General features: G+C 41.1%; 1 protein-coding gene across 3 annotated transcripts in view; it reads right to left on the minus strand.

The window, feature by feature from the left end:
* Positions 1-10,176: 10,176 nt before the first annotated feature.
* si:ch211-250c4.3 (uncharacterized protein LOC100535981 homolog) overlaps positions 10,177-14,044 on the minus strand; it is a 91,652-nt gene continuing 87,784 nt past the window's right edge. For all 3 annotated transcript variants that reach the window (XR_009808157.1, XR_009808156.1, XM_061911057.1), the window contains one exon: positions 10,177-14,038. The gene's annotated coding sequence lies outside the window, so the exon portion shown is untranslated. The remainder of the gene's footprint in view (positions 14,039-14,044) is intronic.

Consider the following 14,044-nt stretch of genomic DNA (forward strand, 5'->3'; position numbering starts at 1 on the left):
AACACCTGTTATCGAACTTTGGAATCGGCCTCAGTACATATAAAAACATTTCATCATCTCTCCCAAGTTAATTGGGTATATATGCACACACGTCCCACACGCCTTCACCACCGCCTAATTCCTCTGGGGCTGTGGATGGCTGAGCAGCGCTATATAGTGGCAGCGGTGTCTCCTCAAACCCACCCCTCCCTCTGTTGCATACTTGCCAACCTTGAGACCTCTGATTTCGGGACGTGGTTGGGGGCGTGGTTAAGAGTCAAATATTTAATATATATATTACATATATGTATATCAAATATATATATAATACTTGACTTTCAGTAAATTCTAGCTAAATATATATATATATATATATATATATATATATATTTATATATACCATATTTCCTTGAATAGCCGCCGGGGCGCTTATTAATTTAAAACCTCTTCACGCTTATTCAAGGCATGCAGTAAAAGTAAGAAGGCGCTAATAGTTTTAAAACCTCTTCTCACCCCTGCGCTTACCAATGGCATGCAGTAAAAAATTAAGTGTAAAAATAAATTATAAAAAATACTTCTGCAGCCGCAGACCGGTGGTTGGGGACCACTGCTCTACAACATGTCATCGCGCCCACCTTTACACCATGCTATCTGCGTGCCGGCCGGACGCATGCATGTCGCTGCTTCTCATACGGGATTTCAATGCATACTTGGTCAACAGCCATACCGTTTACACTGAAGGTTGTGATATAAACAACTTTAACACTCTTACTAATATGCGACACACTCTGTGAACCCATACAAAAAAGAATAACAAACACATTTCTGGAGAACATCGTCTCTGTAACACATTATAAACGCAACATGAGAATTACACAGAATGCCATGCATCCATGACTCTTGGCTATATTATACATACCCCCCAAACCCCGCCCTTCTCAACCGACGCACGGAGAGCGGCGGGGCTTGGTGCTAGCGGGGTGTGTAATATAGCCAAGAGTCATGGATGCATGGCATTCTGGGTAATTATTATGTTGCGTTTATAATGTGTTACAGAGCCGATGTTCTCCCAAAATGTGTTTGTTATTCTTGTTTGGTGTGGGTTCACAGAGTGTGGCGCATATTAGTAAGAGTGTTAAAAGTTGTTTATATCACAACCATCAGTGTAATCTGTATGGCTGTGGAAAAAGACCCCTGGTTTACAAATAGTTAAAGCAAAAAAATACTTCTCCGCCATTTTGAAAATGACAACAGGGGAAGCGTCACTTGTGACGTCACGAATTTGACCCAGCGGTAAAAGTAAGAATGCGCTAATAAATTTGGACAGCGAGTTTGACCTGGCAGTATTTTAAGGCAAGCGCATATTACGTGCCTGGCGGCTATTCAAGGAAATAGAAATATTTGAATTTCAGTGTTCATTTATTTACACATATACACACACATAACACTCATCTACTCATTGTTGAGTTAAGGGTTAAAATGTCCATCTTTGTTATATTCTCTGTCACTAGTTTTCTAACTACAGCTATACTCTCTGGCAGAGAAGAAGTCTAACAAAACTCCTAGCCATTATGGACAATACCTCCCACCCACTACACTCGGACCTTGCGGAGAGAATGAGCACGTTCAGTGGAAGACTAAGACTCTCAAAATGTAAAACGGAACAACAGAGGAGGTCCTTCATACCGACAGCCATCAGACTGTATAATGTATATGTTCCTTGACTGCACTTAAATGTAGAATATATGTTATTTATATTATTCATACATTATATATTAAATATAATATATTATATATATATATTATATTATTAACTATTATCATTGTTTATTGTGAGCGAACTGTGGTGCTGAATTAATAAATAAAGTACATTCTATTCTACATTCTATTCTATTCTATGTACAGTAGATGGCAGTATTGTCCTGTTTAAGAGTGTCACAAGTTCACAACATTGGAGCTTACGTTGTTGTGTGTTATTACCGCGCTGGGAGGACTTTAATGGAACTGCCTAACAATAAACCCACATAAGAAACCAAGAACTCGTCCTCGATCATTCTACAGTTATAACGTCATTGGGCAGACACAGTCTTTATACTGTGGTAAAACGGACGTGAAAACAGACTGTCGACACGTCACTCAGGTCCGCTTGGAGTGAATTTCGGGAGATTTTTCGGAGGAAATTTGTCCCGGGAGGTTTTCGGGAGAAGCGCTGAATTTCGGGAGTTTCCCGGAAAATCCGGGAGGGTTGGCAAGTATACTCTGTTGCAAGTTGGTGTGATATACGTACCATGTTTAATGTGTGCCATGCTATGTGAGTTTTTTTCCTTGGACTCAGTCTGGACCCCTACTGAGTGTCTAGCCTTAGACTGATAACCTTTTTTACTCCCCCCCCCCTTTTCTCACCTTTTTAAGGAGCGCCGTAAGTGGCTGATCCGTAGGTGGTCTCGTCTTGTCCCCCCTGTAACGTGTGTCTGCTCTTAGCGGAACTGGGCCGAAAATGAAATTTCGTTGTACTTGTGTAATGACAATAAAGTTCTATCCTGTCCTATCCTTTTTTTGGCTCCTTTCCCTGTGTGTGCTGCAGGGCGAGTACGTTAGCAGCACCGGCTAACTACCATCTCTGCCTGTGTCGGCTAGCTAGTGAGACGCCGCTAGCATTAGCAGCTGTTAAGTGAAGCTATTCTCTCTATTGGTAGCTGATTTTTGGTAATATTTATTTACTATTTAGAATGCAATAAAAAAAGAAAACATATGTGCTCTCAAAGGCCTACTGAAATGAGATTTTCTTATTTAAACAGGGATAGAAGGGGGCCATTTTATGTGTCATACTTGATCATTTTGCGATATTGCCATATTTTTGCTGAAAGGATTTAGTAGAGAACATCGACAATAAAGTTCGCAACTTTTGGTCGCTAATAAAAAAGCCTTGCCTTTACCGGAAGTAGCAAACGATGTGCGCGTGACGTCACAGGTAGTAGGGCTCCTCACATCCTCACATTGTTTACAATCATAGCCACCAGCAGCTAGAGCGATTCGGAACGAGAAAGCGACCATTTCCCCATTAATTGGAGCGAGGATGAAAGATTTGTGGATGAGGAAAGTTAGAGTGAGGCACTAAAAAAAAGAAAAGAAAAAGCAACGGCTCCCGGCGGCGGCAGTGGGTGCGTTTCATTAGACACATTTACTAGGATGATTCTGGAAAATCCCGTATCTGCTTATTGTGTTAATAGTATTTTAGTGAGATTATACTGACATACCTTAAAGTCGGAGGGCTGCTGTGAACGCCAGTGTCTCTGAGAGAAGCCAATGGAGGAGCCAAGATCACAGCTGCCTTTTGGATAGCTGCTGCAGGAGGACGCATAATCCACTGATGTCTCCGGTAAGAGCCAACTTAATATCACAATTTTCCCATCCAAAAACTTGCTGGTTGACGTAGTTCGCTTGACCGCTCTGCGCTTTAAAGCTTCACAACAAACAAAGAAACACCGGCTGTGTTTTGGTTGCAAAAGGCAGCTGCAATCCACCGCTTTCCACCAACAGCATTCTTATTTGACGTCTCCCTGATTAATTGAACAAATTGCAAAAGATTCAGCAACACAGATGTCCAAATTACTGTGTAATTATGCGATGAAAAGAGACGACTTTTAGCCGTAAGTGGTGCTGGGCTAATATGTCCCCTCCAACCCGAGACGGCACAAACACGCGTCAACATACGCGTCATCATTCTGCGTCATCATTCCGCGGAGTTGTCAACAAGAAACTCCGCGGGAAATTTAAAATTGTAATTTACCAAACTAAACTGGCCGTATTGGCATGTGTTGCAATTTTAGGATTTCATCATTGATATATAAACTATCAGACTGCGTTTTGACCCGTTCTTCCTTTGATCAACGCCCCCAGATTGTTTGATGACACATAAGCTGGTTTTAAATCAATCAGAGACAGAGGTTACTCATTTTGATATTTTATAACCAAAGCGCCTTGGGAGATCAATCTAGATACAACATTTCAAAGCTCGGTCCAAATTGATCTAATCCTAAAATGGCAGTTTCTCCCTCCTCACTCACTCTCACCCGCCCCTCTTCTTCTCCTCACTACCTTGGACAGTTGAGATAACAGATTGTTATGTCTTCATTCACACATTCCAAAGTCAAGGTCTATGTAAAAGGCTACACTTTAGCTGTTCTAAAATCTGACTAGGAAATAAAAAGACAACCACATCCAACAGTCCCCCTTCAGATCTTCTAAAAAAGATCTCTCAACACAACTACAATCCTTCTAAAGCACCTACCTCACACTGAAGTTTTAGCAAGCTCGCACTAAAATAAAATGATAGTTATAATTGGGAGTTAGATAGAGGGAGGGGGTCCACGTCAAAGTCATCAGGGTTAGAAAGGGAGACTAACAATTCTCGAAAGTCATCACTTTGCTTCACTCCCTTCAAAGACATAGCAAACCCAGAAACAGGGTGGGGTTGACCTTCTACGGCTCTAACAATGATGCGGGGGCAAAGAGACCTAGCACATGGGGCGATGAAGCAACCGCATGAGGCTAGAGTGGCCACGAAAACAGCAAGGGAGACCAGGACAGACTTAATTAGGTCAGTCCACCTGCCAAAGGTGCCTTGAAGCCAATCTTTGAAGGGGTCAGAGACTCCGGACACTTCAGTAAGTTCCCTAGACAGGGATTGGAGGCCCTCTCATGCCCTCTGGACCGAGCCATCGGGGGCGGTATTATTTGGAATGAAGGTACAGCATTGGTCACCAAACATTGCTCACACACCTTCTTCCTTGGCTAGGATGCGGTCAAGGGCTATGCGGTTCTGAATGGCCATGAGGGAGGTAGGGGCAAATTGCTCAGCAAGTCCCTCAACAGCGTCCCGAGTCAGGTTGGTCAATCTCAATAGATTTACAAGAATATAGTGAATGCATTTTACATTTTTAGTATCAGTCACAGGGAAAATTGCACCAATGTTAGGAAGGTTCTCGAAACCTGCACAGGATTCACACCACAATTTATGTTGTGAGGGGATCCCCCTTCGTTGCCCTATTACATCAAAGTAAACACCACCAGGGTTTCTCATCAAATCAAAGGAGCCCCTTACACTCCTCCTGGATAGAACATGACGGCGTCGGCAGGAAGTTAAAGAGGCCGATGAAACAGGAGTTACAGGGGGTGTTAATTTGGTACCCACTAGGGTGAGTGGGGTCACCAGTCTAACCATAGCACAATGCCCAACGGCTGACGTCGGGATTCAAATGTACAATCTGTGTTCCCCACAATACCAGAATATGTCAGCCCTTGCCCAAGGGCCTATTTTTGAGCCATCTATCAGTGTGGTGCACCAGGAAGGGTCAATGTCACCCAATTTGTTGGGAGTCGAAGAGGGTCCTGTGAATTGAAAACACGTGTAATTCATTTTTTTGGGCCACAAGGGGAAGAAGTTGGATGAAATTGTCAACAGGAGGGTACACACTAGCCAACAAATTGCACCCTGGCGGCGTGGTTTCAGAAAACAAGGAGATAAGCCAGTTTGGGCCATTTGTGTCAGTCAACTTAAAAGGGGCGGGGGGTAAGTGTGGGGAAAAGGACTTTTAGCGGAACAAGCAACACAATCACCCATACTTTGGCGCCCTCTCGAAGACATTAATTTTGATAATCCCTTTAGATTCTTTACCAGTCAGGTCAACCCCTAAAACAACATAAAACGGACTGGGCCAATTGGGCATGACACCCACGTTGGCATTTGTAAGGGCGATGGGGTTCTGGGAACGATCAAAGTTCCTCTGGAAGGTCATCCCTTCCCAAGAAGTTTTGATGTAATACTGGGGCCAGTGGGATTCCAATGCCCTGTGTAGTGGGTTACCTGCTTTCACCAGGGTCACCACACCCTAGAGTATGTATTCTGCTTCCGACACCAATAGCTCAGAGTTGCGTCGTATCAAAAATAGAGGTTACTACCACGGTAATAGCTACTATGTCCCTCGCTATCAATCAAACTGCACAGATCAAAAAAATAAGTCTTGCTGTCCCCCTTTATCAAGTCTATTTCAAGTCCTCCTTATGTTTTAAGACACTTGTCAGTCACTGTCGTCAGGAAGGGAGGACTGAGGCACAAGGACATTAGAACAAGCCTAAGTACCAATATGTCAGGGAATACTGCTGGGTGTAACATCCTACCTTTCGTCTATCAAAATCAGAGTAATTTAGGTAACTAAACGGGGATAAACATCAAACTTTTCACTTATTGTAGCGACACCAATAGTTATGCCGAAAACAAGTAAGAGAAGTTATATAACATTGAGTATATAGGTTGATCTCAAGTAATGATAACTTTGGATATATGAAACAGCAGTTGAGTAGGTCTAGTAGATCTACACGACGGTAGACGGCAGCTCAACGTGGGGAGATCTCTCTCGGCGTCGTCTTCTGGGTTGTGAGGCTATGTGTGTAAGTTCTGCAAGGGGACCGAGTGGGGGTCGGCAGTGATATCTGCCAGCCGAAGGGAGTGAGATGTCAGTTCCACGACCTCAAAGGGACCGGTCCACCTGACCTTGACCCTCTCGACCGGCGGAAGGGAATTTGATGTGGTGGGCTGTCATCCTCAAATCTGCACAGAGGAACTGGCACATAATTCTGAATTTTCTCAACTTACCGGTTTGGTTTTACGCTGATTCCTCCTTCCAGGGGGCGGCTGGACCTGGGAAGGGCTGATCTGTGTACAATTCATAGGGTGAAAGACCAGTTTTGTTCGTGGACATTCGAGTGGTCATTAAAGCCAATGGTAACGCGTCAACCCACTTCAATTTGGTCTGTGCACAGATTTTAGCCAATTTGTTTTAATTCTTGTTCATTCTCTCGACCTTACCTAAAAAGAGGATGGTACACTGAACAAAACCTGTGTTTTAATCCGAGATCCTTTTCGACCAAGGCTAAGTGAGCATTTTTAAAATGGGTGCCGTAATCTGACCTAATCTTTTTGGGGTCACAATGTCGGGCTATTAGGTCATTAACAAGCCTTTTTATTACTGATTTTGCATCCTCTTTTTAGGTTGTGGTTGTTTCCGGCCAACCACTGTAATTGTCAACGCAAGTCAGCAAGTACCTTTTCCCTTGTACCTGATTGATCATATCAATGAAATTACAAACTTTACCCAGATGTTACCTCACCTCCTCCATATTCCAGATTAATCTACTAGACCACTATTGATGTGCAACATCGTATTTTCAAATTAAATTTTGTTACATCTTTTTACCCACTGAAAACATTTTACAACTACTCCACTTCTCCCTTACCTCACCCTGACAGCAGTCTTGCCTACATCCAATCATGGCACCTTTTACATTTCTGTTGTGACAACCAAGAGAGTAACCATTGGGAAACTTAGCCACCCTGCTAACCTAAACAATCTCATTCCTATCTTCTCCTAATCAAAGCCAACATCGAAGCTTGTCAATAAGTTCATCAATATGGGTTTGTTGAATGTCAGGTCTCTAAATAACAAATACTTTTTAGTCAATGATTTTATTACCTCATTCTCAATTTGACTTTGTTTTTAACTGAAAAATGTTAAAACTATGGAAATTGTCAGAGTCGGATGATTGTCGATTTTTTTTTTTTAAGGAGTCTGACTGCACCCTCAACTCTTCCCCCTTCTGTTTCTGAAGAAGGGACATCAGAGGTGTTTGTAATACTTTTCCTTTCAGAAACATCTAAGAAAAAGTTTAGCTGATAGTCAAGTAAATTATTCAACCTGGTGAAGGCGACAAAATATGCTTATATTTATATTGACACAAATGCTAGAAAAACACCAACTTTATGGCGGATGCTTTTGCAATAGTAATTTGACATTCTACCACACCTGGTGGCCGCATTAATTCGTTAAGTAAAGCTCATGTTGTAGAAAGTTGAATGATGCAGACACGTTTGTTACCGAATACTTTCTATTAGACTTTTGTCTTGACTACTTTGTGCATGTAATAAGCAACTATAATTATTTGATATGCTTAAATGTCATGTGTAGTTTTAGCTCAGCTGTTGTGTAGCTGCTAGCTCTTTGTAGCCTACAGCCGCAGTGTCCAAAGTGCAGCCCATAGCTATGTGTTTAACAGACAACTGAAACAATTAATAATGTGGTATTTGTGTGGTTTCATCATTGGACCTAAGTCTTTAGTTTCCGTAGGGGGGGACAGAGAGCAAGGGAACAATGTGAGACTGCATTGGTGTCCATCTTATACCATGCTAGTTGTTGCACAGATATGTCAACGTGAATAGCCACACCTTGAGTTCCAACATATATGTATATATATATATAAAAAGGAATCAAAGGCCTCCTGGTATGAGTCGTCTACTTGTGATCATAACAAATGGCGGGTCGGGTGGTGGTGCACACAGACACAGCTCAGTCAGCCAGGGTTTTCACTGATAGAACAGTTGCAGCAGGCTTTGAGGTACTCAGTAGGCGCCAGCCATGTTTGGTGCTCCAGGCTGTAGTATGAGCCCATGCTCATGGAGGTGCCTTGATAGTGATGCCGCAGCTTGGTGGTTGTACCGTCAGGTAACACCAGAAGGTCCCTTCTGTGCGATATTGAATGTCAGGGCACAGTTTGTAAAGCAGGTCATTACCAAGCAGGCACGGTGTGTTCAGGTCGACCACAAAGGGATGCTTCAGTGTGTGTCCAGCAACTTGAACCGGAAGCGGTTTGGTGACAGGTAACCTTCTTGTGACCTCAGCGAAGCCTTTGACCTTCAAAAGGGAAGCACACAGTTTCTTTGATACCTTTGCATTCAGAGATGAGTGGGTGGCACCAGTGTCAATCACGAACTGATAACATTGTCCATTGACACTTATGTCCAGCAGCGGTCTGTTTGTATCCCCTTCTGGGCATTTAGCTGTGTGCACAGGCGAAACAGTTTCCACCCCGGATTGACCTTGAAGCACCGCTTTGTCCACCATCCAAGTCCATCTGTCTGGTCTCTTATCTGTTGCGGATTCTTTTCTCCGCCTGCTGGAACTCAAAAGGAAGGTCACCCACTGCTGAATATACTTTAGCTGATTTTTGTCCTTTCGGTTCTTTTGACATTTTTTTTTTTACTGTGATTTGAAAATTAAGGAGTCGTTTCCTTGTTACGCTGTCATCCGTCTTATCATCGTCATCCTGCTCAGCCCAATTATGCATATCACGTTTTAAAACCACAACATTAATTGTCCTATTAAATGTTAATACCCCTATTTCAACGATTTATACGCATTACTTTATGTATATTTAAGTAGCTTTTCTAAATCAACTAAAGATTATCTAAGAATCCTTTGAACTGCACAAGCGTTGGCTTATCTATAAGTTAATGAGACTATCGTTTGTGTCTATCAGTTAGTTAGTTGTGCATTCTGACTTCCTGTCGTGTGTGATATTCTACAAAATAAGGGCATGTGTTTATTCTCATTTGTCTAAAATTATCAATGTGACACACACACACACACACACATACACACACACACACACACCTATTTGTGTGCGCAAACGCACATTCCAAGTGATAAGGCGGAACACGCTCAAAGATGCCCTTGTTTCGAAGACAACTCTTATCTCACGGCTCACCCAGAAGCGCAGCTGCATCATATCAACCCTTAGTAACTGCAAACAACATTTATCATTCACTCTGACCTTCACAAACTGGCCCTGTGTAAGTGAAGTCACTGGGCCTCCCTGCTTCGGTTGCTGCACCCGCGACCCGACCTCCGATAAGCGGAGGAAGATATCTAAATAGATGGATCACTCACTCATACGATTTCTGAACCAAGTATTATAAAAACAACTATAAAAAACAAATGTATTTAAGTTTTAGGAGTTAACAACCAGCCATACAAACAAACAAATGCAGTGAACCCCCAACAGCATACGCTGACACACGAACACCCTCAATACCTTCATTTGTCACATTCTCTTCCTTACTTCGACTTGCTTTTTCATTTTCAAACCACATCCTGTATCCATCTCTTCCTTACTCTTCAGACTATTTCTATTTCTATTCTTCTCTCCTAGAAACCAGGTTTTCACCATCCATTCTCTTCACCTTCAAACCTCTCTTGCTCTCTCTTTCTACGTTCCACTTTACCATAAAACTTCGAGTTACTTTTTTTAATTTACCAAACGTTTGAGTTCACTACTTTACGAGTGTTGTAAACACCCTCTTACCCCTTTCAATAAACGTTGTCTTTTTTATTTTCTCTCTTTTTTCGTCTTCTTTTTTTTTTATTTTTTTTTTTATTGTCGACAACTGTACATTCAATTTTTCATTAAGCGGTAACGATTGATCACATTTTCCCAGCCACCATTACGTTCCTCTCTGTCACACTCCTTTGCCAATGTGTCTTTTTCCTTAGTTTTAACGCACACCTTAGTGCCGCAGGGATCTCTCAACCGGGAACTTTATTGTACTCTTTACAAATGGCCTCCAACCTCGGAATTTGTCATGTGGCATAGAAGGGCCTCCACCCTTACGGTCCGTATTTTCCGTGCACACGTTAATGTCACTTGGATCTCACATATTTACTATCCACACAACGGTTATCCGTCCCGTTACTCTTTTAGGGGAGACCAATTCCCCAAGGCGAGCCACACCCGACTATTTGCCTACTCGTCAGTGAAGCAGCCCGTCACGGTAATCTAGACACAATGCCTTGAGTTGACCACTTATTTTCAACTATTATGTAATGGCGGACAAGGCAATAATGCAACCAACCTATCAAAATCAGCACCCCGTCTCTGTGGTATATAACAGTGTTTGACTTACAAGACTTTTGGACAGACTCCTAATGCAGATTTTAGAAAAAGGCACTGCTTACCTTGATGTTGGCCAAGTGAGTCTGTCCGTAAGTTTGCAAGGGCAGTCCAATTTTCAGCGTGTCATCCCCGGACGAGCCCTCAAATTGTTGCGTTTTGACCCGTTCTTTCTTTGGTCAACGCCCCCAGATTGTTTGACGACACAAAAGCTGGTTTTAAATCAATCAGAGACAGAGGTTACTCATTTTGATATTTTATAACCAAAGCGCCTTGGGAGATCAATCTAGATACAACATTTCAAAGCTCGGTCCAAATTGATCTAATCCTAAAATGGCAGTTTCTCCCTCCTCACTGACTCTCACCCGCCCCTCTTCTTCTCCTCCCTACCTTGGACAGTTGAGATAACAGATTGTTATGTCTTCATTCACACATTCCAAATTCAAGGTCTATGTAAAAGGCTACACTTTAGCTGTTCTAAAATCTGACTAGGAAATAAAAAGACAACCACATCCAACAGTCGGTAGTAGTGGGTTTCAGTAGGCCTTTAAATTTGAGCGATAAAAAGCACACCTCTTTTGCATTTTTGCGTGTTTCCAGAATGACGGATCTGCTGATATATCAGCCATACTGCAGAGGAGTTTAACCCGTGACATCATCAGATCTGAACCAATTGAAATTGCTGCAGTCGTTTGGTGCGAAATATTAAAAATGGCCAAAATTGTGGCATTTTGTGGATGTTTGAACAATATTTTAGCATACTTCGGATTACAAACATGATTGGATATCATTTAACGGATAAAATAAACACAATTCAGCATATAAATAGAATGTATTTTTCTGTTTTACTGGTACTTTAAGACACACAACATGTGAAAGTATAACCTCACATGTTGTGAATCATAAACATTTGTTTTGACTTTAAAGACAATACAAATATCATACATGTACTATGTTTTCTAATAAAATATAGTTTATTACAAAACGACAATTTTCTTTATGATGCGCTGATTAAATGTGTTGGGGTGTGCCTAATACAGGGGTGTCAATTTTAGATCGGGGGCCACATGGAGAAAAATCTACTCCCAAGTGGGCTGGACTGGTAAAAATCCCTGCACGATAACTTAAAAATAAAGACACCTTCAGATTGTTTACTGTTTTTGAAAATAGAAGAAGCACATTCTGAAAATGTACAAATCATAATGTTGTTGGTTTTTTTACACTTACATGTTGCGGTTAATAGTATTCTATCTTTATTTGTCGTTATTTATATATTTTAAATGAATTATGTGATTATGTTCATTAGTAAACTCAATGGTGTTCATTTTCAATCAATCAAGATGAAAAAATATCAAAATCAAATAGTAGTTTGATAATTTTCCTCGATTGATGTACTAACATTATGTGGTTTATTTTGTACATATGTACCATCATCTACAGCAGGGGTCGGCAACCTTTACCACTCAAAGAGCCATTTTGACCCGATTCACAACAGAAAGAAAACAATGGGTGCCACAAGTCTCTTTTGAAATTTAAAATGAAATAACTCAGCGTACTAAGTTTTTTTTTGCTTTGTGCAATGTATTAACCAGGGGTCTCAGACACGCGGCCCTGACCTTAATATGGAAATTTAAAGGCCTACTGAAACCCACTACTACCGACCACGCAGTCTGATAGTTTATATAGCAATGATGAAATATTAACATTGCAACACATGCCAATACGGCCGGTTTAGTTTACTAAATTGCAATTTTAAAATTCCCGCGTAGTTTCTTGTTGAAAACGTTGCGGAATGATGACGCTTTTAATGACGCGTGCGCGTGACGTCTCGGGTTGGAGGGGACATATTAGCCCAGCACCACACACGGCTAAGTCGTCTCTTTTCATCGCATAATTACACAGTAATTTGGACATCTGTGTTGCTGAATCTTTTGCAATTTGTTCAATTAATCAGGGAGACGTCAAATAAGAATGCTGTTGGTGGAAAGCGGTGGATTACAGCCGCCTATAGCAACCGAGACACAGCCGGTGTTTCTTTGTTTGTTGGGAAGCTTTAACACAGAGCGGTCAAGCGAACATGTTTTCTATGTCAACCAGCAAGTTTTTGGATGGGAAAATTGTGATATTAAGTCAGTTTATGGGACTTCCTCCTGCAGCTGTCAAAAAGGCAGCTGTGATCTTGGCTCCTCCAAAGGCTTCTCTGAGAGACACTGGCGTTCACCGCAGCCATCCGACTTTCAGATATGTCGTTACAATCTCACTAAAACACTATTAAAACAATAAGCAGATAAGGGATCTTCCAAAATTATTCTATTAAATGTGTCTAATTACATCTGAAACGCTCACACTGCCGCCGTCGCTTTTTTATTTATTTTTTTTTTTTTTTTTGAGCTTCACTCTAACTTTTCTTATCCACGAATATTTCATCCTGCCATCCCCTGGCCTAATTTATTGGCTGTAAGTTGTGAGTACCAGCTTGGATAAAGAAGGTGAGAAGCCCGATTGAATTCAGAAAGAACTCGTAAAAAAGTTGCTTCGGTTTTCATTTTTGGAAACCACAACAACGTCATAACAACATGAAAACACACATTTCCTGTTCAGTGAATGAACTCATGCTTCAAAATAAAAGCATGGCAGTTATAACCTGGATTCCACCACAGCAACGAACACCATGCACACTTTGAACAATTCTTTTAGACTGAGATTCATAATACTAAACATTGGAGAGTTTTGTTGTCATTATAGTCAAGTAAATGCACAAGTAACGGCTTATTTCACTTTGAACTCGCACATAAATATTTTAATTGTTGCATAATTTAGGTAATATTTTTTTTCTGTCTTCTGTTAAAATCATTTTGATAGGTGAGCTCAATAGCTGAAGTAGATTCATACGAGGATGCAGCAGGAAGGCTTTTATTTGTTTAGGTGAAATGTCATGTTTGTTGCATTACTTGTTATGTTACGTCATCTGCATGCACTCCAACATGTTACAGATAATTATATTGATCATGTTTACATTACTTACAGTAAGAATATTTATATTGCACATTAGATAGATTCTTTTACAATGCAAAATTACTCGTATAGTAAAATAATGTAATGTAATGTTACCATAAATTCAACAGACATTCCTTTTTTTTTACGTATCAGAATTCAATTTCTGGTAGCTTTTTGCCTTCGAGTTTCTTGTCTTTTTTATTTTTATTTTTCCTCTTTTTGTCCTCGTCTAGAATCACTGTCAGTGTTTCTTTCTTCTTCTGTGTGGCGCCATCTGGATCTGATT

Source organism: Nerophis ophidion, linkage group LG09, assembly GCF_033978795.1.
Source record: "Nerophis ophidion isolate RoL-2023_Sa linkage group LG09, RoL_Noph_v1.0, whole genome shotgun sequence".
Classification (NCBI taxonomy): domain Eukaryota; kingdom Metazoa; phylum Chordata; class Actinopteri; order Syngnathiformes; family Syngnathidae; genus Nerophis; species Nerophis ophidion.